This window comes from Sarcophilus harrisii, chromosome 5 (genome assembly GCF_902635505.1).
Source record: "Sarcophilus harrisii chromosome 5, mSarHar1.11, whole genome shotgun sequence".
In the NCBI taxonomy this organism is placed as follows: Eukaryota; Metazoa; Chordata; class Mammalia; order Dasyuromorphia; family Dasyuridae; genus Sarcophilus; species Sarcophilus harrisii.
This window is the reverse complement of record NC_045430.1, coordinates 60,033,176-60,061,021: the sequence shown is the minus strand read 5'-3', so window position 1 is coordinate 60,061,021 and position 27,846 is coordinate 60,033,176. Positions and strand designations below refer to the sequence as shown.

The 27,846-nt window shown below is 38.3% G+C and overlaps 1 protein-coding gene across 3 annotated transcripts in view; it reads left to right on the top strand.

The window, feature by feature from the left end:
• The first annotated feature begins 5,118 nt into the window (after positions 1-5,118).
• TEAD4 (TEA domain transcription factor 4) overlaps positions 5,119-27,846 on the top strand; it is a 77,899-nt gene continuing 55,171 nt past the window's right edge. For 2 of the 3 annotated variants that reach the window (XM_012550792.3, XM_031939309.1), the window contains exon 1: positions 5,755-6,265. The gene's annotated coding sequence lies outside the window, so the exon portion shown is untranslated. Of the gene's footprint in view, positions 5,364-5,754; positions 6,266-27,846 lie in introns of those variants that run through there. The other variant, XM_023504615.2, reaches the window with a different exon arrangement.

Here is a 27,846-nt window from a genome sequence, read left to right as displayed (position 1 = left end):
CCAATGGTTCACTTTGGCTGAACTAAAGAGTGTTCAAAAAGGAGTGGTGTATAGCAAACCTGAAAAACTGGGAGATAGCCAAATTCTGAAGGACTTTAAAAGCAAAGCCAAGACACTCCTATTTTATTTTAGCGGCAAGAGGGAGCCACGGGAATGTCTTCAGCAGGGAAGTAACATTGCTAGTCCTTTGCTTTAGGATTATTAATTTGGCAACTGTGTGGAGAATGGGTGGGAAAGGAGAAATCTGAGGATGGGAGACCAATTAGAAAGTTATTGCAGTATTCCAGGCAAGAGATAATAGGGACTTATATTATCATAGCTAAATTAGCATATGGGCCATGTTAGTGGAGAGATATGGAAGGAGAAATGACAAGACTTGACAACTGACTAGATTTGGAGCTTAAGGGGGATGGAAAAGTCAAGGATGATTCCAAGATTGTGAACTTTGCTGATTTTGGAAGGACAAAAGTGCCCTTAAGACATATGGCTAAGTTAAAAGGAGGGAGGACTTTGAGGAAAGATAATGAGTTCTGTTTTGGACATTTTGAATTTGAGATGCCTGTGGGACAACAGTTGGCAATGTCCAGGAGGCAGTTAGAGATGGGAGACCTGATGAGAGAGGCTAAAGCTGGATGTTTATAGATCTGGGAGTCATCTACATAAAGATAGAGTTGAGCAGAGAGCTAAATATATGGGAGCTGATAAGATCACTGGAGGATCTATGGTAGAGGGGAGAAGTCTTGAGAAGGTCCTGGGGCACACCCATTCATATATCTGCTGAAACTGAAGATAATCAGAGGAGACTTTGAAGATGGGGTTGAATATGCAGAGGGAAAGCTATAAGGAAAATCCCTGGAGGAGAAAGGAAAAGGTAACGGTCAAACTGATTATGCTAGGTGGGCAGTAAGATAGAGTATGGGATAAAGTACTGGGTCTGGAGTCAGGAAAAGCTAAGTTCAAATCCTGCCTCACTTACTAGCTATGTAATCCTGGACAAGTCACTTAACCCTATTTGCCTAAATTCTTTATCTGTAAAATGATCTGGAGAAAGAAATGGCAAAACACTCTAAGATCTTTGCCAAAAAATCCAAAATGAGGCCATGAAGAGTCATGGCTGAATGGAGAATGGTTGGAAAGAGGAGAAACTTGGACTCACCAACAGATTATTGCAATGATGTAGGAGTGAGGGGTTGAGGACCCCTATTGAAGTGGGATGGTATCAGAGGATAGTGTGTGTGTGGGGGGAATTTCAAGAGATATTTCAAAGATGAAATTGACAGGATTTGGCCATAGTTTGGATAAAGGGGGGAGAGACCTAGCATGACTCAACAATGTCAAGTTTTACAGAAAGATCGGGAAAGATGAGGACTGAGGAGAAAAATCCACTGGATTAATCAATTAAGAGATCATTAATAAACTGGGGGAAAGCCATTTAGTTTGAGTGATGGGGGGTCAGAGCCAGATGGCAAAGGGATGAAAAGTCTAAGACAAGAAAAGGGAGGCAATGAGTGCACTTTTTTTTTCTTTTAGAAATTTGACTATGAATCTAGAAGGAGGATAGGAAATCAAAGAAGGATAGTTTGACAGATAATATGATCAAATTAAGTTTTGGTTGTCTGTTGTTATTTTAAAGAATGGAGAGATCTGAGCATGTTCTCAATGGTGGCAAATCTTTGGCTTTGAGGATAGATGTCTTTTTTTTTTTTTTGTAAATAGTCAAAAGCATATTTCTTTTGTTCTTTCTCTTCTTCTCTCCCTCCTTCCCTCCTTCCTTCTCTCTGTCCTCCCTCCCTTATTCTCTTCTTTTCCTCCCTTCCTCTCTCCCTCCCTCCCTCCCTTTCTTTCTTTTCTTTCTTTCTTTCTTTCTTTCTTTCTTTCTTTCTTTCTTTCTTTCTTTCTTTCTTTCTTTCTTTCTTTCTTATAAGTAAAAGTGGATAGCCAAACCAAGTAACATTGTTTTGTTTTGTTTTGTTTTGTTTTCAGTGCAACGAGTGTCATGACATGAGAACTGGTTTTATAGGGGAAAGGAGAATTCCAAAAGTGAAAGCAGTTTCTTTGAAGGGGAGATACTGCTCACTTCTGTGGGGAAATTTCTTTATGTTTAAAAAATACATATAGCAATAATAGAAAGAACACTGGCTCTGGAGTCTAAGAACCTGTTTTTAAATGAGACTCAGATTTGCTACTTCTTGGGCATGTGACTTTAACCATCACTTTAAAATATTAAACATCAATATGATATTTAGATGCATTTTGTAACTATACTTTCATAAATCAATTTCAATGCATAAAATACAATCTTTTTTTAGTTACTACCTCTAAGTCACCATGAGGATTTTTCACTTCAGTTCTCCTCTTATATAGTTGTGGTCAATATGCATTGATTTACATTTTTTAAGTTGCAAGTGATTTGGGCTATTCATAGTTTGATTTTCTTCCTTTGAAAACTGTTTGCTTTTATCCTTTGATCATTTATCAATTGGGGAGTGATTCTTATTCTTAGAAATTTAAATCAGTTCCCTACTCATTTTAGAAATGATGCTTTTATCAGAGAAAATCACTGCAAAGATTTTCCTCCCTATTAATCATCTTCCTATTTAATTTTAGTTGAATTGGTTTTGTTTCTGCAGACACTTTTCAATGACACTTTGATTTATGTGATCAAATTTGTGCATTTTACTTTCTGTGATCTTTTCTATTCTTTGTTTAGGCATGAATTTTTCTCCTATCATAATTCCAAAAGATAATTTCTTCATTGATTCACTTATTTGCTTTATGTTTAGATCAACCTTTGTGTTTAAGTAATCCACATATTTGGAGCTTATTTTGGTTTATATAATGTGAAATGTTGGTTTATATGTAGGTTCTGCTAGACTACTTTTGTTTTCTCAACAATTTTTTGTTGAATAGTGAGTTCTTACCCCAATAGTTAGGAGAGAGCTAGGTGGTACAGTGAATACTGGAGTCAGAAGAACCTCACTTATTAGGTGTGTAACTGAGCAAGTTAATCTTATTTACCTTAGTTCCTCTTCTATAAAATGAGTTGCAGAAGGAGATGGTAAACAACTCTAGTATCTTTTCCAAGAAACCCCAAATGAACTCATCAAATACTAGGCTAGTGAGCTGTTTTGCTTCTGTTTATGTACCTAATCTCTTCCACCAATCAACCCTTGATTTTTTAAATAGTACCAAATTGTTTTGGTGATTACTACTTTGTAGCAGTTTTGAGATATGGAATTAGTAGAAACTTTTGCTTCTCAGTTTTTAAAAAAGGCCAGGCACTAAAGAATAAATTTAGGTATTATAATTTGTATTATATTTGCTCAGACTACTCATGAACAATTATTATTCCTTCAATTATTTAGATGTTTTTATTTAAAGAATAGTTTGTTGTAGCATTGGAAGTTTTTGTGTGTGACTTGGCCAATAGGCCTCCAGTATTTTATACATCCTGTATTTTCCCAATTTGTTTTTCAAAGATGATTGTACTCGATGGAAATGAGTATACCTTTTTCTCCTTATCTGTCATCTTTGAGTTTCTTTGCCTGTAATTATTTTTGCTAATTTGACCATCAAAGTTGGAGGTCAAATTCACAGTTTTATTTTACATATCTTCGTTGAGATCAAACGTTGTTTCAGATGACCATTAACCATTTGCATTTTTTCAAAAACTTGAATATAAGCTAGTCCTTTCTGAGCTTGGAGAGAGTCATATTAGTATTACTTCACAGGGCTGTTGAGTGACAAAAGTGCTTTGTAAATCCTTAAAATATATGTAAATGTATTGTTATTTTTCTTCCCAGCTGTAACTTGTTTCTTGATTCCTGAAATAAACTGGAATAGGGCAGGGACCCCCTTTTGTGCTACTTTTTGCTCTGTATGGGAGAGCTCAGAAGAAAGGGGTGGGGGGTCAGAGCTTATGTACTTCTATGCACAGGACCTAGCAATGTCAGGCAATGCATGTTTGTTGTTGCTTGGTTTGTTGATTGAAGCAAAGAGTTGTCCAGAGCCATGTCTCAACCCAGCTCTCCCACACTGTGTACTTAATACTCACACCATATGTGTTTGCTCTTCATAATGACAGCTTTTACAGTCCCCAAGGGATGGAGAAGAAATACTGGCTCTCGGTGAGGAGGGAGAAGGGAAGAGTCTGGGGCATCGGTGGCAGATCTGGAAAGACCACCCAGGAGTTCCTGTTTCCTGCCTCCACTGGAGCATCGGCCCTTTGGTGGGAGTCTGCTAGGGACAGAAACAGCCTTTCCTGGCCTCCTTACGTCCCTTCCTGAGCCTTCCATGAGCATATGCAGATGAGAGATGCACATGGGAGCTTGAGCCTGGGCACAATGGAGGTGGGAAGTCTTTCTCCCCCTCCTGTCCCCCACCCCCCACTTTACTCCTCCCCTTGGCTCTTGTTATCTGCTTGTCTGCTTGCCAAACGTCTGGTCACTGGAGGAAAGAGACCGCCTGGGGTCCTTGGAGTGAAGTAGAGGCAACTCTCCTATGGCGAGACTCTGGTTACAGGGCTGAGGAGATGAGGAGTTCAGGGGGGGGCGGCTTGTCTTCAGTTTCTGGCTCTTTCCTCTTAGCCCTTCCTCAGTGGATATATAGGATCTCTCTCCCACTGTAGTTCTCCTATCAACCCTTTCCAAACTTATGTGTTTACGGTCTTGGGCTCACTGTCCCTAAATCTTCTCCTCTTTCCTGGCCAGGAGTGTGGGATTTTCTCAGCTGTCTGGGGGTAATGGAGTGAGGGCTCCAAGGGCCAGGAGAAGTAGGGGCGGAGCTGAGAGAGAAAGGCTGAGGGGCCAGAGGAAGGAGGGAGAGCGAAGAGGAAAGGGGGGAGGGGTTGGAGGAGGAGTTGGGGGCCGGTGGGACAGAGAAAGAAAGGGGCAAGAGTCAGCTCCAGAAGTGGAGGGGTCCATTGCAGTCTGGGACGTTTTCTCTCCACTTCCAGTCTTTCCTTGATCCCTGCCCACCCCACCCCCCACCCCTTCCTCCAACTTCTCCAACTCCTCCTCGGTAACTGGCCCCTCCTCTGACCGCCCAGAGCCAGGCTGGCCCAACCTTTCTCTCGTCCCTGGGAGCCCCCCTCCCTAGCCTCCCTCCCAGTCTCCTCCCCAAGCTAGTAGCGAGGGTCGGGCACTCCCTCCCTCAGCTGCATGCATCTCATACCAGCCCTCATTCCTCACATACCAGGCTTCCTCCTTTCAAACTTGAGGCCAGGGGGGTGGCGAGGGACAGCAGCCTCCCCAAGGCTCTAGCACCCCGGCCTGGCCCCCTGCCACCCCCCCCCTCCCCTATCCCCTAGCCTCGGCCGGCTAGCAGCCTCATCCCAGGGTCTTCCTGCCCCTTTCCCAGTTCAGGTGAGTGGAGGTATGGGCACAGCCAAGTCCCGGCTTCTTGTCTCCCGCCTTCCAGTACTTTCCTCTCTGACTCCCTCCCTCCTCTTTCTACTTCCCCTCTCCCTCTTCCCCCTCCCTCTCCCTCCTCCCTTCCCTCTCTTTCCCCCTCTTCTGTTTCTCACCCTCTTCAGTTCCTTCTTTTTTCCTCATCCTTTGCTTTTTCCTTTTTTCCCCTTCTCTCTCCATTATCCTGCTCTTCCCTCTCCATCTTAGTTTTTTTCCCCCCTCCTCTTTCCCTTTTTGATCCCTGTCTTTCTTTTTCTCTTTTCGCTCTCCTTTCTTCCTTTCCTTCCTTTACCCTGTCCTTCCTCTTTCCTTTCTTCATACTTCTTTCTTTTTCCTTTCTTCCCTCTCATTTCTGTTCCTGGAACCCTCTTTTCTTCTTCCTTTCGTTTCTCCTCCAAAGTTACTTCTTCCTCTCTTCCAGTTGACTCACTCCTCCAAGAATAGGGATCTTGTGTTTTCCTGTCAATTTGATCCTGAAAAAAAACTCTTTCCTCTCTTCCTTCCGGCCTCCTGCCTTTCCCCCCCAGCCTCAAACTGGGAGCCATGTGTGTGGCAAGTTGTGTGTTATACTGTGGGGATCCTGTCTCCCCATCATTATGCCGTTAGGAGAAGAGCTCTGCTGCCCTCCTTTCCCCTACTTTTTCCAAATCTGAGTTTCCTTTCACTAGGGTGGGCTTTTTTTTTTTTTTTTTTTTAATCAAGAGTCGGAATCCAGAAATTCTGGCATCCCAACGTGATTTCCCTTGTTCATGCTCTACAGCGTTATTGGAGAGCTGGAACAGAGTTGGTGCATCTCAGAGTGCCCCTCAGAACTCATTTAATACACCATCCCTTTCTCATCCCCTATCCTGGGACAGGTAAGAACACTGTTTAACTGTGGATTCTAGACTCAGTAAAAAGGGAGAGGTATAGAGAAATGCGCGGGAAGGTTGGTTGTTTAGGGGAATTCAAGGATCATTGATAGAGATTCGGAAAAGAAAAGATTTTAGAGATCCTCTCTTCTAGATTAAGGGTCTGGGGTCCTTAAGGGCTGGAGATGGAAGAAAAGCAGGGGGACTTTGTAAAAATAGCAGGGAAACAGAGTATATAGAGGAGAAGGAAAGGCAGAGGCTAATTGCTAGGGATAGTAATTGTTAATTCTGTCTCTGTTTTCTCATCTGTAAAATAGATACTTTACCATTCTGATAGAGATCATATGTTCAAGTGCTTTGTGACTAGAAAATATTATAGGTAGAGAATCATATTTTAGATCTGTAAGAAACTGAAAGAGGCCGTTTAATTCAACGCTTTATTTAACAAAGCAAGAAGCAACCTCAGGGAGAAACAATTAGTTCAAGTTTTAACAGGTAATATGTAAATGTGAGTTAATATTACAGCAGCAAACGCCATAATGTAAAGGGAGGTAGATGGAAGTGGAAGGAAAATAAAAGGAGTCTGGGGAATAGGGAGGAATAAAAGCTGTGAATAAAGGTGAATAAAGGGATTTCCCATCTGTTGCTCTTCACTGCCAGGCCTTTCTTAACTTAAAGCCTAGAAGAGGGAAGAGTACTCAGCGGGAGGTATTTGGAGTTTGCTGTATAATTGTTGTTTTTTATTATGAGGCTATAAGTGGCTTAGAAGCCAATAGTGTTGTTTTTTCCTTTTTTTTTTTTCTGGGACTTGATGAGAAGCTTGATGGTGGCCATGCTTATAAGAGTAAAAGGGTTATAAAAACCTAAAATCTGCATTTTGCCAGAAGAGCAACTCCAGAATATATCTTGTGTGTGTGTGTGTGTGTGTGTGTGTGTGTGAGAGAGAGAGAGAGAGAGAGAGAGAGAGAGAGAGAGAGAGAGAGAAATATTAATTGGGGAGAGGCAATGGTGCTTTTGGTGGCTAGATATCTGTGCTTAAAAGTCTCACTTTATAAGCATCTCTAAATGAATTGGTAGGGTTGCATGTTTCTATGTGTATCACTCTAGTTCAGTGTGTTCTGTGTGAGAGTATCATGTTAAAGTGAATCCATGTAGACAGTATCTTTGAATAGTCAGATTTGTATTTGAACCTCTGCATCTCAGTGTGCTTATTTCATAGTGTACGGTGTTTTTTTTTTTTTTTTTTTTTTTGAGTGGTGGATGAATTGTCTTTGTGGACTGATACTCCTCTGTTTTTAAATATATCTGTGTCTGAGTGTGAGTATCTCTGGATGTAAATCTATGTTTGAATAAGAGAGAGACACAGAGATTGAGGGAAGAGATAAAGAGAAGAGAAAAGAGAAATGGAGGGAAGAAGAATGGACAGGATCAACACTAGACCTACAATGACTGTGTTTATATTGTGTGAATTTGGCTTTTTGTGTGTGTGTGTGCTTTACATTGGTGATTTGCTATTAGGAAGATTTGTTTTAGAATGAGCAGGATGGGCTTTGTGATGAATTCCTTAATAGTTTGAAAATGTGAAGTTGACTTTTCACTTATATGCTCTTGGGAAAACAAGGTAATGAATGGGAGGGACTTTAGGTCCCTCCCAGGAGCAGGAAGTGAGACCTAGTAATGTATGGGAATTAAGCTATAAATCACACACAGGAGGGAAGGAACATTGCAATCGTTTGAGTTGTATAAGAGGGTGCTTTTCAGTTCTTATCCTAATAGCATCTAGTGTAGCTTTGCAAATAAGGACAAAATTTTATCAGTCCACTCATTTTTTTTTTTTAAACCAGCCTAACTAACCTGAAGATAGCCTCATTTTTTAATGACTGGACAATTGGCCAGTGCATGACTCACCACTTTCTCAGAGTAGGGCCATTTCTCAGAGTAGGAGCATGGATGAGTCTCTTTTTAGAAGGCTAATTTATTGCTAGTCTGTTCTGTATTCCCAATTTTACCCTTGGCTTATTGGGAAATAGTATAGTATGGAAAGCATGTTGCATTTGGCCTCAGAACCTAGGTGCAAATCTCAACTTTGGTGCTTAATATCTTTGTAACTTTGGTAAATCATTTCCTTTTTCTGAACCTCAGTTTCCTTATTTGTAAAAGGAAAGGCTGAACTAGCTGTCCCCTAAGATCCATTCCATTTCTAAAAATATCATCCTGTTAGCCTATGTTATGGCATAAAAGCCTTGGGTAGCTAATTTTTATACTCATGCACTCATATTGAATTTTCCTCCTCTACTCCCTCTCCTTCTCTCATCCTTTACTTGATTCCTTTTCTAATGACTGTTCTCACTAGTTGAACAGAGTGAATGAGCTGGTTCAAGAACTGGGGGTGGAAGAGACTGAGGGAGAGAGAGAGACAGAGACACATACAGAGAGAGAGACTGAGAGAAACTGAGAGAGAAAGACAGACAGACAGACAGATACAGAGAGACAGAGAACTTGAGAGACAAACAGAGAAGAAGGTAGGGAAGGAAGGAAGGAGGGAGAGAGAAGGGGGGAATCAAGAGACAGAGGAAAGGAGAGAGGGAGACTGACAGAGAGAGACACATACAGAGAAGCACAGAGAGAGAGAGAGGAATGGAGGGAAGGAAGAAGAGAGAAGGAGAGGGAGGGGGGAGAGGGAGAGAATGAATTTTGGGATTTATAACAAAGCCCAAGTTATCTCCTTCTAAATCAAGAGGAGTCATTTTGGTCTCCCTTTGCAATGTTCAGAAGGAAAAATAGGGTGATTCCTACTGTAGCTCATAGCTTCAATGGATAATGCTATTCTAATAAGCAAGAAACAATTTGAGGGATCATCTAATTTAATCCCTTAATTTCCTAAATAAGGAAACTGAAACCTTGAAGAGTAAAGTGAATTGTTTTGTAGTCATGCTGGTGGTTGTGTATAGTCCTCTGTCTTCAAACGAAAGTTCCTTTCTTTCTTTTTGCTTATATTTTGTTTGTATGTGTAACCCCAATGTTTAGCACAGAAGCCTGGCACATAGTATGCCCTTCATAGATACTGGTCACCTTGCCTTTCCTAATAAATGGCAGAAGCAGCATTTGAACCCATTGCCCCTAAATCCAATATTCTTTCATGCTATAAAACCACATCCTCAAAAAAGGGAGGTAGGAACATGCCCTAATCTAGTTTCCTTACCCTTCTTCCTAGAGCCTACCCGGTTATCTTGGAAACAGATTTTCCCAAATATACAACAGATAACCAATCTCTCTCTCCCTTCTTCCCTTCCTCTCTCTCTTTCTCTGTCTCTGTTTCTGTTACTTACACACACACACACACACACACACACACAGAGAGAGAGAGAGAGAGAGAGAGAGAGAGAGAGAATTCGGCTGTTGTCACAGTTTTTTGGTCTACAATCAGTTTGCACCTACTTTTCCCTCTTCCTGCCTTTATCTTCTATTTATTCCATGGAGGAGAATTTTCTACTGAGCTTCATCAGACTCTTCAAACCACAAAGCCTTGCTTCAGTGGATAGGGGTGACCAACAGAATCAGAAAGAATCTTAGAGATATAATGCAAATGCTTATTTTACAGATCAGGAGATTGGCACCCAGCCAGAGAGGGGAAGGAGCTTACTAAAAGGTCATAGTAAAGTTCTGACAGAGCTGCACTAAAACCCAGGTTTGCCAAGTCCTTGCCCAGAGAGCTTTTTCCCTGGTGACTAGTCTGGGAAGAGCATTGGGTCTGGTTTGGGAAAAGCTTCAGATTTGCCCTATCCATACCAGAGGCTAATCTAAAGTCTGTCAGGAGCTCCCTATTTGTCCTGGACCAGATCTGAGTCCCTCAGATAAATCTCAAACCTGGGGCAGAGGATGGGGAAGCTCTAGACTAGAGATGACCTAGAGTTTTTCTTGTCTAGGATTAGTTCTTTCTGCTTCCAGCCTTCAAAATTTTTTTTTTACTGAATGTTTTTATTTTTAGTTATATGTCCTTTCCCCGACCCAACCCTTCTCCACCCATTGAGAAGGCAAAAATTACAAAATCCATTACAAATAAGAAAAAAACAAATTTCTGTATTAGCCATACTTCGGAGAGAGGGAGGGAGGGGGCGACATGAGATGGGATGAACGAAGGGGAAGGAAAGAAAAAGAGAAAAAAAAATAAAGTTGAATTTGCATCGAGTTTCTTCAGTTTTCTTTTCTTTCTTTCTTTCTTTTTTTTTTTTTTTGGAAGATTGCAGTTACTATGTAAATTGTTCTAGTTTTTTCTTACTTTACTTTGCATCAGTTCATATAAGTCTTCTCAGATTTTTCTGAAACCAACTCCTTCATCATTTCTTAGAGCCCAATAGTATTCTATCACATTTATATGTCATAACTTCTTCAACCATTTCCCAGTTGATGGGCATCACCTCAGTTTCCAATTCTGTCACCACAAAAAGAACTGCCATGACTATTTTTGTTCAGATGGGTCATTTTCTTTTTCTTTTCTTTTCTTTTTCTTTTTTTTTTTTTTTTTTTGGATTTCTTTGGGTTATAAACTTAGAAGTGGCCCTCCAATCTTACTTTTTTTTTTTTTTTTTTTTTTTTTGCCAATCTATTCTATCGCTTGCTAACAGGTCTCCTACACAGAAACTTTTCAAATTCTCATTTTCCACCACTCAAGTTAGCTTTCCACACTCTGACTTCCCTCTCTTCAAATCAGGCTGATTGCATATATCAAGGAGGGTAATATGGTATCAGTAATGAACATTGGGTTTTGAATTAGAATAGACTCAGGTATGAGTTTCTCTCCTGTTATTTACTAGTTATATATCCTTGGAGATAGAGTATTTTACCTTTATGAACTTGAGTTTTCTCATCTGCAGAAGGGAGGTGATACCTCACAAGGTTGTTTTGAGAAAAATGCTTTGCAAATTTTAAAATGCTACTCATGTAGCAGGGCAGGTATTTGGAATGTAGAGAAACGTACTCTGAGTTTAAAGACAGAGGACATAGATTTGATTCCTGGCTCTGCTACTTAAAATTTGAAACTTTAGGCCAGAAATTTAAAGGGTAAGGGAAGGAATTAGCATTTATTACATATCTCTCTATGAGAAGGAAAAGGACCCACATGTGCAAAAATGTAGCAGCTCTTTTTGTGGTAGCAAAGAATTGGAAAAAGTAGATGACCATCAAGTGAGAAATGGCTGAACATTGTGATATATGGCTGAATATGGTATATGAAAGTAATGGAATATTATTGTTCTGTAAAAAATGATTTTAGAAAGGCTTAGAAAAATTTACATGAACTGATGCTGAGTGAAGCAAGCAGAACCAGGAAAATATTGTACACAGCAACAATTGTGATGATCAACTGTGATGGACTTGGCTCTTTTCAACAATGTGATGATTCAAGGCAATTTTAATACACTTGCAATGGAAAGAGCCATTTGCATCCAGAGAGAGGGCTATGGAGACTGAATGTTGATTGAAGCATACTATTTTCATTTTTTTTTTTTGGTTGTTGCTGTTTGCTTTCTTGGTTTTTTTTAATATGAAATATGTAAAAAATATATGTACATGTATTACCAAAATATTGCTTAACATGTAATTGGAGAAAATATTATATCATGGTATTACATAAAAATAAAAATTATTATTATTAACTATATAAGGTAACTATCTACTGTGTATCACATACTATGTGCTTTACAAATAGCTCATTTGTTCTTTACAACAGCCTTATAAGTAGGTGCTATTATTATCCCCTTTTTAAATTGAGGAAACTGAGGCAGAGAGCATTTAAATAATTTGTCTATTTTTAGGCTTAATACCCTGTTCACTGCATCTCCTTGCTGTTCTAGTTCAACTTTTCTGCACCTCAGTTTCCTTATCTTTAAGATAAAAAGATTAGATTTACTCTTTAAGATTGCTTTTAGCTCTAAAAATGTACTAATTTCATTCCTACTGGGTGCTTTCACTTATGTTTTCTTCTGAAAAGCTGCTTTCTTCCCTCTTCCTTCATCCAAGTCTGAGCCAGCTCAGTTAAGTCCTTGGATTTTTCAGTTGTCATAAGCTGGTAGCAATTACGAGAAGAGTTTCTGGACCAAGATCAGAGTGCCATGTTACCTTCTATCTTTACCAAGAAATAAACAGGAAGGAATTAGACAGCAGATTTGCTTTCTAGTCAATAATAATAATTGGTGTTTATAGAGCGTTTTACAGTTTGCAGAGCATTTTACATGAATTGTCTCTTTCGAATCTCACAACAAACTTGTGAGTGAGATAGGTACTACAGGCATTATTATGTCCTCTTTACAGGGGAAAAGACTAAATCTCAAGAAGTCTTAAGTTATGTAGGGTCAGAGGCAGTCTGAATTCAGATCTTGCTATATCCCTAGGTACAATCTGATAACCACCATACCACACTTCCTCTCAAGGATTTCAGAATCTGGAAGAGATTCCGTAAGAGATCTTTAACAATATTTAGAATATGGAAATATGTTTAGAAGACTTGCACATGTTTTACCTATATTGGATTGTTTGCTGTCTGGGAGGTAGAAAGAGAAAAAAAATTGAAGGCAAGCTTTTGCAAAGATGAATGTTGACAACTACCTATGCATGTATTTAGAAAAAAATTTTTAAAAATACTATTAAAGAAAAAAAATGTCACCTAGACTAACATCTTCATGTTACAGATGAAAAAATTAAGAGTCAGAAATAAAAAGTGATTTCAGATAAAATCATCCAGCTTATGATCAATAGATTCAGACCTCAAAGTTGGATTTTCTTTGCAAATCCAGGATTCTTCCCACTATACCAATCTATCTTTCAAGAGCTTAATCTTCCTTCCTTCCTATTCCTTTCCTGATTATTCCAGGGCTCACCTTCCTATCTTAATTATAGTCTGTGCCATACAATGTAGCACTTCATTATATTGTTGGCTTGTATGATTTACCATTGTTTCTTGTGGTTTGTATTAGCTTTCCAGCTTTCCAAACTTTTGGAAAGCTTGGATTTCTCCTTGTATCCTATAGGTTCAAACATAGCCCTGCCAGCCTTCAGAAAGTGTTTGTTGAGTGAATGGTTAGCCTCTTCTCCCTTCCTGGATCCTGGTGCTGTACCTGTGATGGAGTGAGCACCATTTGCTAGGAGATTCTCATAGCACTAAAGATGATAGTGTCATTTTTCTCCCATATGCTCTCCTGTTCACTCCACGGCACTATTCAGCTTCTTTTAATGTCCAGATAATGAGGTTGGCTGGTACATTGTTGATGCATCATTATATCCCATGTTATATAAATAAGCTCAAGAGGCAAAACCATCATCTCTTTACTCTCTTTTTAAAAATTCAAAACAATTTTCCTTTTTTAATTTTTAAAGCTTTTTATTTTCAAAACATATGCACAGATAATTTTTCAACATTGACCCTTGCATAGCCTTGTGTTTCAGATTTTCTCCTCCTTCTCCCCACCCCCTTCTCTAGATGGAAAGCAATTCAATATTTGTTATACATATTAAAATACATATTAAATCCAATATGTGTAAACATTTATACAATTCTCTTGCTGCACAAGAAAAATCAGATCAGAAAGAAAATAAAATGAGTAAGAAAACAAAATGCAAGCGAATAACAACAAAAAGAGTGAGAATGTTATATTATGATCCACATTCATTTCCCACAGTCCTCTCTTCGTCATAAGATCATTGAAATTGGGATCAATTATCTCACTGCTGGAAAGAGTCACATTCATCAGAATTGATTATCATATAATATTGATGTTGTCGTGTACAATGATTTCCTGATTCCGCACATTTCACTTAACACCAGTTCATGTAAGTCTCTCCAGGCCTCTCTGAAATCATCTTGTTGATCATTTCTTACAGAACAATAATATTCCATAGCATTCATAGACCATGACTTATTCAGCCATTCTCCAATTGATGGGCATCCATTTAATTTCCAGTTTCTGGCCACTACAAAGAGACCTGCCACAAACATTTTTGCACACATGGGTCCCTTTCTCTCCTTTAAGATCTCTTTGGGGTATAAGCCCAGTAGTAACACTGCTGGATCAATGGGTATGCACAGTTTGATAACTTTTGAGCATAGTTCCAAATTGCTCTCCAGAATGACTGGATGTATTCACAACTCCACCAACAATGTATCAGTGTTTTTATTCTCAACAGAATTACAGAATGCCAGAGCTGGGAGGAAAGCATGGAGAAAATGTGGGGAAGGGTGAAGTAGAGAGAGAGATGAGAAGATGAACAAAGGGGACAGACAGATAAAGACAGAGACACAGAAAGTGCTTTTGAAAGTCATTATATCCATCCTTGTCTCCATTCAGACTTTATACTTAACCAAGACCAAATCAAAGTGGGTCAAGACTCTACCTTTCATATCCTCTAGGATACTGGAGGATTTTTTACAAATTCACTTAACTAAGAATCCCAATGCCAACTAAAAAATCCTGTCTATGGTTTTCTCTACAATTTTACCTTCTTTCCTCTGTGGAAGTGAGTGGTACTCTTAGTGTCAGTCCAGTAATCTTTCCTGTAATTAAAGACAGTTGAAATGGCAGTTGAAAATCTATTACTCTCTCAAGGTATTCCCTTGAACCTTGTGACATGATGTTTTATTGGTCTTTGGGATAATAGCCTTTGGAATTGAAGTAGAAGTGCTAATTTTTCTCCCTTCTCACCTCCCATCCCAGGCCAAAGAGGGAAGAGGAAAGGGCTTGCTAGTTTTTAAGGACTAGAAATCTGGGCTTTTGGGTTGTAGTGCCAGTTCTTTTTTGATCTGCTTAGACCCTTCTCTTAGTTTTTCCATTCAGAAAATAAGGAAAATACTATTTTCTTCTTGAGTAAACATTAGCCCCACTCTACTCCCTTTTTGGTTCTTTTTTTAAAAAATTAGGAATCTAATTCTGCTTTATTCACCCGGAGCTTAGGGGAAATCTACAATGCTTTTAAATGGGAAGGATTTGGAAGCTCAGCAGAAGTGGGAGTGGGGTAGGGGACTTAGATTGCTCTGAAGAAGAGTAGTTCAGTTTCCCCATGACCTGGACCAGCACTGTGCTTTAGTGAGGGCAGGCCTTTTGGGTGGGGACCCACCTTCCTCTGACCCAAATTGCTTGGAAACAATAGGCTTCAGAAGAGTCACCGGCAGCAGGAAATGGGAGCTGTGCGATGGCTGGGGTGACCCTCCTGGGGGATGGGATCGTATCCGCCCTAAAGGAAAAGCAGACTGTGTAATGGGAAGGGTGGGGCTGGGGGTCTGGAGCAGCTAGGAGGAGCTACTGGCATAGGTACCTTTATTAGCCGAGTTGCAGTTCTCCCTTTAGGAGGAAGTAGAGCTCAAAATGAAAGCTGACATCCTGAAAGCCCCTTTAATCCTCGCAGAATTTATTCATGTTTCAAGAGCAAAAATCATAGCTATCCCTGTCCTTTTGTAGCCAATTAGAATCCTCTCTAGACCACTTCTCTCTCATTCCTCTATTACTTTAAGCCCTTGCTATGTCTTCTCAGACTATGTCTGGCCCAGCCTGGAAAAACAACTCTGTTGGGTTCCTTCCTGGCTGGTTGGTCTCCTTCCTGGCATCTTGCTCAATGGAACAGCTGACTTAGGAGGCAGTGTAGTATAGTAGAAAGAGCTTTGGACAGTGATTCAGAACTAAATGTTTTGTTATTGTTTTTTAAGCTATGTGCAGAGCAAGAAAATGAATGAAGGTATAAAATCAACTTGTAAAAAGTAGAATTCCTTATCTTTTCTTTTAAACTCATGCCTTTTCCTAAGATCTCTATTTCTCTATTACCAGCCTTCTAATCATCTAGGTTCATTTCCTGCAGTCATCCTCTTCTCTTCACTTTCCATCAATTCCCACATCCTAACAATTGTATTGTCACAATATTTTATGCATCCATTTCCTTCTTTCCATTCACATGGTTCTCCTAGTTCTGTCCCTCATCACTTCTTGCTTATAATATTGCTACAAATCAGAGATGGTAAATTGGCAGCTTATAAACTCCCCGGTAAGGCCTGAACCAGATTAAAATGGAATTAGGAAATGTTTAATAGGATAAATAAAAATATAATATAACATAGATAATGTTCACTTGTGGTTTTCTCAGTTAATATGGAGCCTGCATACTGTCCTTTGAGTTTGACACCATTGCTATAGATTATTAATTGGTTATTGAATCATATCCAACTCTTTGTGACCCCATTTGGGGTTTTCTTGACAAAGATACTAGAGTGGTTTGCCATTTCCTTGTCCATTTCATTTGACATGTCAAGAAACCAAGGCAAATAGAATTAGGTTCACAGAATTTGACAAAGATAAAATAGCCCAATGTCCCATGGCCTGTACTACCTAGCTGCCCTCATGGGCTTTTAATTCGGGACTAATTGGCCAAATTGCTGATTTCCATACAGTTATATTCTCTTTCATTGCAGTACACTCAGCCTTCTTCTTCCTCTTCAAGCCTCTATCAGGGATTCTCAAACTACGGCCCAAGGCCAGATGCGGCAGCTGAGGACAATTATCTCCCTCACCCAGGGCTATGAAGTTTCTTTATGTAAAGACCCACAAAACAAAGTTTTTGTTTTTACTATCATCCGACCCTCCAACAGTCTGAGGGACAGTGAACTGGCCCCCTATTTAAAAAGTTTGAGGACCCCTGCTAGGAACCCCTAGCTCCCTTCAAGCCTCAGTTTAACTGCTCCCTCCATCCTGTATATCTTTCCTGATTGCCAGGTATTAGCATCGTCTCAAACCTCAAATTGCTTAGTATTTATTCTACTTTATCATGTGTGTCTTTTCTTCTCAATAGAACATTTTAAAAGCTTTTTATTTTCAAAACATATGCATAGATAATTTTTAACATTCACCCTTGCAAAATCTAGTGTTCCAAAATTTTTTCTCTCTCCCTTCTCCTCACCCTCTCCTTCAGACAGCAAGTAATCCAGTTTAGGTTAAACATGTGCAATTCTTCTATACATCCACAATTATTGTGCTGCACACACAAAAAAAATCAGATCAAAAAGGAAAAAAAAATGAGAAAGAAAACAAAAAGCAAGCAAACAACAACAAAGAAGTGAACACACTGTGTTGTGATCCACATTCAGTCCCCATGGTCGTCTCTCTGGGGGCAGATGGCTCTCTCCATCACATGTCCATTGAAACTGGCCTGAATTATCCTGCTGTTGAAAAGAGCCACATAAATCAGAATTGATCATCATATAATCTGTTCTGTGTACAATGTTCTCCTGGTTCTAGTCACTTCACTTAGCATCACTTCATGTAAATCTCTCCAGGCCTCTCTGAAATCCTCCTGCTGATCTTTTTTTATAGAACAATACTATTCCATAACTTATTCAGCCTTTCTCCATCTGATGGGCATCCACTCAGTTTCCAGTTTCTTGCCACTACAAAAAGGGCTGCCACAAACATTTTAGCACATGTGGGTCCTTTTCCCTTTTTAATGATCTCTTTGGGAGAGAACATAAACTCTTGAGGGCAGGTACTGTTTCAAGTGTTTCTTTTGTCTTTGGATCCACAGGATGCAGCATAATTCCTGGTATTATGCAAATATTTAATAAATGTTTATTGATTGAATAAGTTGTTTGGAAGGACTTTGATAAAATGTAAACAGATAGTTGAAAGCAGAACAATCCATCTATTCTTCTTCTGCTCCAAAATTTTGTAAGGGACCACTATTAGCCCACCAGTCTATAGTTTTCAAAGTTCATCTTGCCCCCCAGTTTTGACAATCAGGACAGTCGTTTCCTATCTATTACCTATCCCTTCTCTGTCATTTCTGAAAGATTACCAATGATGACTAAAATTTTCTTCTTCATGGAGGAAAATAACCTTTAAACTAGAAAGTAAAGAATAAATGTTATTAAGAAGGAGATGAAGTACTGAGGAGGAAAGAAGGGAGAACACTGATATATTTCAGTTTCTAGGCTCAAATTTTCATCTCAGAATACCAAGAGAATGTGTGACTCTGGAAGACATTTTTGGTAATTTTTGAGAAGCTATGGAAAATTAAGATGAACTGCTAGAAATCTGGATTTTTAAAAAGTATGGCCTTAGAAACGTGGTGTTCAGCAATAAAATTCTAGAAGTTTCATGAGAGCTTAAAGAAGAAAGAAATGATTTCTAGGAAATGTTATTGGTTCACTAAGAATGTCATTCTTACTTAATTGAATTCTTTTTCTGAATAATATTATGAAATTGGCATATTAAAGGAATTGTTTATATGTGAGATATAGAAGTTTGACAAAGTTCCATGATAAGAAATGCTTCCTGAATTGAGTAAACTTGTAGATACAATGGGAGCAGATAGAGCTAGTTGGAGGAATCTGTAGCATATTGATTTTTCTTTCCTATCCTCCCAATATAAATTGTAATATCAGTGTCAATATGGAAGGATGTCTTTAGTAATATGCCACTGGAACTAATCTTTGTCCCTGTTCAATATTTTATATCAGATTTGGATGAAGACATAGAAGGTGTGCTTATTGTTATACAATCTTTTTTTTTTTTTTTTTTTTTTTGGTCTCATTTGGGATTTTCTTGGTAAAGATACTGAAGTGCTTGGGTTTTTTCCCTAGTTTATTTTACAGATGAGGAAACTGAGGCAAATTAAGTGATTTACCCAGGGTCACATAGCTTGCAAGTGTCTGAGGCCAGATTTGAATTCAGGAAGACTTCAAGCCAGGTACTCCATTCACTGTGCCACCTAACTTCTCTGCTTATCACATTACAGAAGATATAAAATTGGGAAGAATCTGTTAGACCTTGAGAGACTAGAACAATGGACTGCAATCAATACCCTACAGGTTCAGTGCCTGGTCTGTGCTTAAAGCCTTTTCAGCTTGCTAGGACTTGCCAGAGTTTCTCCCCATCCCTCACCCCCACTATCATAGTCGCCAGAACCCAGGAACACCTTCCAACCCCATAATGAAGCTTCAGAGTAGGACTTTAAAAGAACACATGTCATTAAATGGAAGCATAAAGTCTAGCACAAGGGAAACAACTAGCTCATTGAGTAATATGCTGTTTGTCTCACATCTGGAGTACTACTATATTTGGGTCTGAGTGCCATACTTTTAAAAGAGACATTACATTAACAAATTGGAATATTCAGAAAAAGATAACATGGGAATCTGGAAAGCATTGACAATTGAGAAATAGGTGAGGAAATCTCTAATAAAGAACATTTTTTTAACCAATAAGATAAGCAGGAACCATACACGAAAGAGTAAAAGATTAAAAAATTAGAACAAAAATGGGTAATAAATAACAGAAAATCAAAAATAGAATCATTCTTAACCTTCCCTTCTCACTTCATATGGGAAAGGGTACTATCTCTCCCAGGTTCTGACAGTTGTGAGGAAGAGAACTCTTCTGAACATTATGATCCAGATTGGAGAAGGATTATACTGTGACTGGAACATCTTTCATGCCTTCATGCCCCTACAATTGTTCCTTGATACTTCTTGGTTCTGCTTCCCATATCTCCTCATTTCTTGTCCTTGAGTTCCCCTTGTCATTTTTGCTCTACTTTTCTCTAATAGCATGAATTGAAGCTCTTCTATCTCTCTTACCTATGAAATTACCTTTCTCCTCTCCTCTCCTCCCTCACCCCCCACCAAGCTGCTTGCAGTCTGGAAATTCCTGATGAAGAAATCAGAAAAAGAAATAAGAAAGTTTGATTGCTTTTCTTCCATACTATACTAGATCAAAATATAGAAGAGCTAATCCCCACATTTTTAGCTCTTTTGTTAGCAAGGTATTAACATTAAATATCAATATTCCAATGTACCAGATTCAAGAGAAAGATTGCTTGTTGATATGATTAATAGTTGAATCAAAGTAAATAAGTTCCTTTCAGTTCCCTTTTCTAGATCTACAGTTGAGTGCATCCCATGGTATCTGCAAAACCTGCTAAGGCTTTCAGGGCCTAGCAGTAAACACATTTATCACTTTTCATTTGCTTTTCATTCCTATTGCATCCTTGGCTAATACTTGAAATCATTCAAATTGCCTTAAAGTTTTAGTAAGCCTGAAGGAGGCACTTAATAACATTGGAGGGGAAAGAACAATCACTTTCCTTCATTCCATCATAGCATAATGTTCTTGTCCTCCTTATACTGATGTAAGAGTCACATCAAGAAAGTAGATCAAGAGATCCTATATGTTTAACATTAGGTTTCTGTTTTTATAAGCATATGGTGTGATGGCGGTGTTATTCAGTGACGGCATTTGTTAATCACTTAATATGTGTATGGTGGGGCACCTAGGCTATACAGCAGATAGATGGCCAGAGGAGTCAGGAAGATTCATCTCCCTGAGTTCAAATCTGGCTTCAGACCCTTAATAGTTGTGTGACCCTGGGCAAGGTACTTATTCCCATTTGCCTCGGTTTCCTCATTTGTCAAATGAGCTAGAAAAGAAAATGGTAAACTACTCGACTGTCTTTGCCAAGAAAACCCCAAAACATGACTGAAACAACTGAACAACGGCAAGTGTGTGGTGTTGTGATGCTTAAGTGATGAAGATACAGAGACAGGCCAATTGCAAATACAGAGACGGTCTTTGCTCTTTGGGACTTCATGTAGTAATGAAGAAACAACATGCAAAAGAACTATGAACATAGAAGATATATACAGTACAATTGGGAGGGAATCTGAGATTAGGGTAGGCACTAGTACTTCAAGGTGGGGGAATCAATAGGGACCAGGGAAGGCCCCTTATAGAAGGTAAAATTTGAGCTCCATCTTGAAGGAAGCTAGGAGAACATAGCAAGCATGAGGGAGAACCAATGAAAAGATACAGAACTTAAGAAATGGTGTGCGGTGTGTGAGGAAGAGCAAGACAGACAATGCTGATGAATTATAGACTATGTGGAAGGGATTAGACTGTAAATTGACTGAAAAAGATTGTGGGGGGCTTTAAAAGTCAAATACAGTCTTCTAAGTTTTGGAGTTAAATTGGAGTTTATTATGTAGGGAGAGGGGTATGACATCTCTAGATATGTTCTTTAGGAAAATCACTTTTGTAGCTGATTGGGATGGAATAGGGAGAGACTTAAGGTGAGGAGATCAACTAGTGGCAGCTGTGGGTGTGTGGAACAGGAGACACACACTAGAAATGTTAAATTAGAAATGACTAAATTAGACATTTGACAAGACTCAGCAGCCAATTGGAGTGCTGAGTGAGTGCAAATGAGAGGTTGAGGGTGACAGTGAAGTTGCAAAACTGGGTGATTGGGAGATGTCAGTGCCCTTGGAAGTAATAGGGTTTTGTAGGAAAGAGGAAGAGTTCTGTTTTGGATATGTTAATTTTGAGATGTCTTTGGGAAACCAGTTTTAGATGTCCAATAGGCAGCTCATAATGTGTAAGGTAGGAGAGAGCTAGATAAATAAATATGAGAATCATTTCCATTGAGATGATACTTGAACTTATGAATTAGTAAATCAATAGTGTGGAAGAAGATTGGAGAAGAGGGCCAAGGACAGATCTTTGAGGGTCATGACTTAGAGTAAGATCTAACAAAGGAGATTGATTGATCTGGAATGATCAGACAGATAGAATGTGAGCCAGGGGAGACAAGAAAGGCAAACTGAAACAATTGTGAGGTTTGATCTTGTGCCCATCTGACTGCAAAGGATGACAAAAACCAGAAAATTAAAATATTAGAAGAGTTGTAGAAAAATATTGATACACTGTTGAAAGAGATGGGTGATGGTGGAATGGATCCAACCATTCTGAAAAGGAATTCGGAGTTAAAGACAAAAAGTTACTAAATTATATGTCTTGATCCAGCTATACCACTAGGATATATAGCTAAGCCTGAATCTCAAAGAGATCAAATAAAAAGAAAAAGGTTCCATGTATATAAAAACGTTGGTAGCAGTTCTTTTTGCAGTAGGAAAATACTGGAAATTAAGAATACCCAACAATAAAAGAATGATTGAACAAATACATTGTGGTATGTGAACATTATGGAATACTGTTGTGCTTTAAGAAATGAGGAAATTGATGATTTCAAAGAGACATGGGAAAACTTATGCGAACTAATGAAGAGTGAAGTAAGCAGAAGCAAAAGAAACAAATTTATAATATGACAACAAATTAAAAATTTTGAAAGCTGTAAGAATTCTAATTAAATAGAGAGACCATCTGTGGTTCCATGGAATTAGAGATGAAATATGCTATGTATGCCCTGACAGAGAGAGCTTAAACACTCTAAATGCAAAACGAGACATATATTTTTTGGATACAGCCAATAAAAGACATGCTTCATTTAACTATGCATATTTATTAAAAGGATTTTGTTGTGGTAGCTAGCTGGTGCAATGGATAGAGCACCAGCCCTGAAGTCAGGAAGATCTGAGTTCAAATATGATCTCAGACACTTAACATTTCTTAGCTGAGTGATCCTGGGAAAGTCACTTAACTGTGATTGCCTCTGGAAAAAACAAGGATTTTGTTTCACTTTTTCCAGTGGGTTGAGAGGTAGGAGTGAGAAAAAAATAAATATCTGTTCATTTAAAAAATAAAATTTAATTTAAAAAAGAGCCATGTCACAAAAACATAAAGAGAAGAGTATCCAAGAGTGGAGCATGGGTAATAGAAGGTGTTATAAAGCTGAAGAGTGGTGAAGAACAATATTTGACTTAAGAAAACCAGAGTTCTACATCCTGCTTCTCAGACTTTCCAATTGTATGGCCCTGGGCAAGTCTTGTAATTTCCACGAGTCTCAGTTTCCTTATCTGTAGCATGTACTTTCTAGGATTGTTGTGAGTTTGAAATATCTGTAAAGTACATATTTGCAAATATTTAACTACTATAAAAAATCTCAGCTTTTCTAGAGAGACAGTGTAGTATATTGGATAAGGAATTAGGATTTATTAAGTGCCTATTATGTGTTAGGCACAGTACCTAGCCTTTAAAAAAAACAAATTTTATCTCATTTGATCCTCATGACAATCCTACAAGGAAGGTATTATCAATATTTCCATTTTACTGTTGAAGAAACTGAGGCAAACAAGTCTCATGGACACAGAGCTGATCACAGAGTCCCAAAGTCCCATTTCATATGTATATACTGGCTCTGTGATCCTGGGCAAATCTCTTAACCTCTCAGAGTATCCCTAGGCAATTCTCTAAGATGATAAATTAAAAGAGAATTGCAGTTCTGCATCAGGAAGAGGGATTTTCCTCATGAGAAGCTTCCCAGCAATGAAATCACAGTTGCACCACTCCATGCAAGCTATTACACCACCTGTCTCACAGAGTTTTAATGAAAGTGCTTTGTAAACCTTTAAGTGGTATAAAAAGAATTGTTATTGTAATAAAGGGTAGGGTAAATTATAGTTTTTAGAGGTGAAGCATAGGTGATGATTCACTAAAGGATTCTGAAGGAAAATTGTCAGACAGGTAAGAAGGGAATCATAATCCAGGAAGGAGAATCAGAACTAGGGGCTAGTCAATAGTGACAATGCTGCATAGGGATCAAGAAAGGTCATAAGAACCAATAAAAATACTATTGTATTTAACAATTAAATGTTTCCATTGAGTGGTATCTTTGTGATAATTTGAAGCCAGATTGCAAAAGACTGAAAAATGAATGACAGAAAAGGAGATACAAATAATAAATGTGTATAGTTTTTTCTCTCCTTTTAAATTTTTTACCTTTATTTTATTTTTAACTTGTGGAATAAAATGAGTATTTCCCTAACATAGTATAATAAAAAAGATGATTGGACATGAAACTGCAGATCGATTACGTACAACTTGCTTACTATTCTGGTAAATTCCTTGCTATTCATATAATATTTTTTTCCTTGCCTCCTCTCAACCTTGGCTATCATTAGACACAAGTATATATAGATATATACATAGACATATATTTATATATACAAATATAGACATGTATATATATGTATGTATATATGCACATATATGTATGTGTATATATATATATATATATAGTTTAAAAATCAGAAAGAACTGTCTGAGAAAGAACTAATAAATACAGATAAAAACAAAATATTTTTGTTTATCTGTACATCTATTTATAAGTTCTTTCTTTAGATGCAGATAGCTTCTTCATATGTCCTTTGTAGTTAACTTGGCTATTAATTATAGTCAAAATGACTTGCTCAAAGTTATGCTCAAAACAGTATTGCTGTTAGTATATACAGTGGTCTCTTGGCACTGCTCATTTTGCTCTTCATTATTTCATGCATGTCTCTCTGTTTTTCTAAGATCATTGAGTTTATCATTTTTTCTAGGAGTTTGTGAAAGGAAGGAGAAATATAGAATGATAGATTGAAGGTAAGAAAGGATAAAGTGAAGGTTTTGTTTTTTTATTTTAAAGAATTTAGTGGGGTGATCTGGACATATTTGTAAGGAATAGAAAGCCAATGAATGAGAGAGATTGAAAATTAGGGAAAGAGATGGGATGAGCTTGGGAGGAAATGGAATCAAGGACACAAGTATAAGCTTGATGTTGTCAAGAAGGATCATCTCTTCCTCAGAAAGAGGGGAATAATTTTTAGATGATTTGAAGCTCTCAATCTTATACCACATGAAAATTTGTTAAAGTAACTAGATCAATTTAACTCAGAGAAGAAAAGACTTAGGGGAAACATGATAGGTGATTTTGTGCTGACTCCTAATTCAGTATTCTTTTTACTACAACTCTTTTACTCGGATTACCCCAATCCCCCATCCTAGTGAAAGTTCCTTTGAAATGCTCTGAGAGACGTTTAAATGTATAAGAAAGGGAGGGAATGGACAATTTTTATTCTAAGTGACTCAGGAATGGAGGGATCTGGGAAGGGGAGATTTGGAAAGGGGTTAATAATGAAGATCATTGCTATCAGAGGTTGTGGGAGAGAAAAAGGAGAGATTAATCTGGAATTTTTTCCCAGGATCCATCTTAGTTTGGAGTAGGCTAATGTTGGAGTTCTAAGCCTCAGCCATGGCTCTCCATTCATTCATTTTGGTCAAGAATGGAGGTGCAGTAGAGAAGAAGAAAAAAGAGAACATTGGCATTTGTCATAATTTTCTTGCAAATCTTAGGTCTCTATATATGTATCCATGAGAGGAAAGATTATTATTTCTTAACTTCTCTGGGGTTCAGTTTTATTATCAATAAAACAACAGGGGTGGATAATAATGTTGCCTTTAGGGTTCTTTCAGTTCTAAATCCTATTCATGCTAAATCCAACAGCCCCTTGGGCTAAGACTCTGTCTTGTCCACCCCAGTGTTGTTGCCTGGGCATTAGGTAAAGAGTGGTATATCACTTGGTGTTACTTTCCATCCTTCTCAAGGCAGCCAGAGACTAGGAAGTTCTAAGTATTGCCTTCCTCAATTAGAGAGAAAGGCTTGCAAATGTCTTTGTGGAGGTGGAAAGGGGTCAGACTACCCCGAGAACAGTTGAGAAATTAGTTTGGGTCATTGTATCTTCTTAGGGATCTTGTCTCCTCTCATTTGAAACAGTCTCTGAGATTTCCAATCCCTTCCTTATAATCAACCTTTATATATGCCAGACTACCTTTATCTAGCTAGCTATTTATGTATTCTTCTTACTGTCTCATTCTTTCCTCTCTTTCATCCCATCTCTCATTTTGGTTCACCTTCTCTCTCTTGTAATTACTTTCCTCCTATTCTCATTCTTGTCCTATTTTCTTCAGATTGCTGGTGAAGTAGATAGAATACGGAGCCTGAAGATGGGGAGATGAGTTTAAATGTAGCCTCAGATACATACTAGCTGTGTGTGTCTGGGCTAATCATTTAACTTTTGTCCGTCTTAATTTCCTCAGCTATAAAATGGAGATGTTGATGACAATAATAGTACTTCCCAGGGTTGTTTTGGGGAGTAAATGAGAGGTTAATGATAAAACATTTAGCACAGTACCTGGCACATAGTAGGTACTTAATATATTCTTGTTTATGAGAGCAGCTAGGTAGCACAGTGGATAGAATGCCAGGTCTAGAGTTAGGAAGACCTAAGTTCAAATTTGTCCTCAGATACTTACCAGCTGTGTGACTCTAGTCAAGTCACTTAATCCTGTCTGACTCACTTTCCTCATTTGTAAAAGAATTGGAGAAGGAACTGGCAAACCATTCCAGTATCTTTGCCAGAAAATTCCAGATGCGGTTACAAAGAGTTGAACACAACTGAAACAACTGAACAACAACAATATGCTTCCTTCCTTCCTTTCTTCCTCCCTTCTTCCCTCCCTCCCTCCTTTCCTTCCTTTTTTCCTTTCTTTCTTTCCTTCCTTCCTTTTCTTTCCTTTTTTCTTCCTTCCTTTCTTTCCTTCCTTCCTTCCTTCCTTCCTTCCTTCCTTCCTTCCTTCCTTCCTTCCTTCCTTCCTTCCTTCCTACAATCTTTTTTTTTTTCCCATTGTGGCTATCATCCTCTAGATGCCTTCTTGCTTTCTTAACAAGTCTGAGAAAGATTTTAATTTAGTATTATTTTTATTAAAGTTTTTTATTTTCAAAATTTATACATGGATAATTTTTGACATTCACTCCTACAAAACCCTGTTCTAATTTTTTTCACTCCCTGCCCCAAGTTGGCAAGTGATCCAATATATGTTAAACATGTGCAATTCCTTTATACATATTTCCACACATATCCTGTTACACAAGAAAAATCAAATCAAAAAGAAAAAAAAAGTGATAAGGAAAACAAAATGCAAGCAAACAACAACAAAAAGAGTAAAAATACTGTGTTGTAGTCCACATTTGGTTCCCACAGTCCTCTTTCAGGGTACAGATGGCTCTCTTCATCACAAGAACATTGGAACTTGTCTGAATCACCTCATTATTGATGAGAGCCATATCCATCAGAATTGATCATCATATAATCTTGCTGTTGCCCTCTATAATAAAGATCTTAATTTAGAAAGACCAAGGTCATCCACTACATCTGTATCTATGGCCCTCACCAATCATCTTGACTTTTGTCTTGTTCCGGGACATGTGACTGAAGGAGAGAGGTTGCTCCGTTTTACTTTAAATCTAATTCATGAGCAAGTCAAGACATCACATTCATGTCATTAAAGTAGGTAAAACAACATGAACAGTTTCTTAATATCTTCTCCAGCCCACAAACAATACTCTCCCATCCACTTCCGAAGCACCCTCATGAGATCGAGCTTTTACTATTCATTCCTGGGTACACTTGGGGAAACAATTTCACCTCTCTACTGGTCTCCTCATTTATAAAATTAGCTTAGACCATATAATGTTTATAAAATATAGTTTTACCATTCACAAAGTGCTTTCCTCACAATACAATGAGATGAGATCTTTTAGAAAAAATACATAAAACCTGCAATTCTTCATTTACATAACACAAAAGATTTTGTTTTACTTGCATAGTTGAAGTCAATGTCAGGGTCACAGTCTATTAAGTTCTATCTTAGACCGGAGGCCTTGGGGGAATGAGGTCATATAAGCTTCCCTCATAGTAATCACTTCCTTTCTTCTGAAAGTGAGGGGGTTGGAATAGATTATCACTAAGGTACCTTTTGGCTAACACTCAATAGTTATGTAATTTT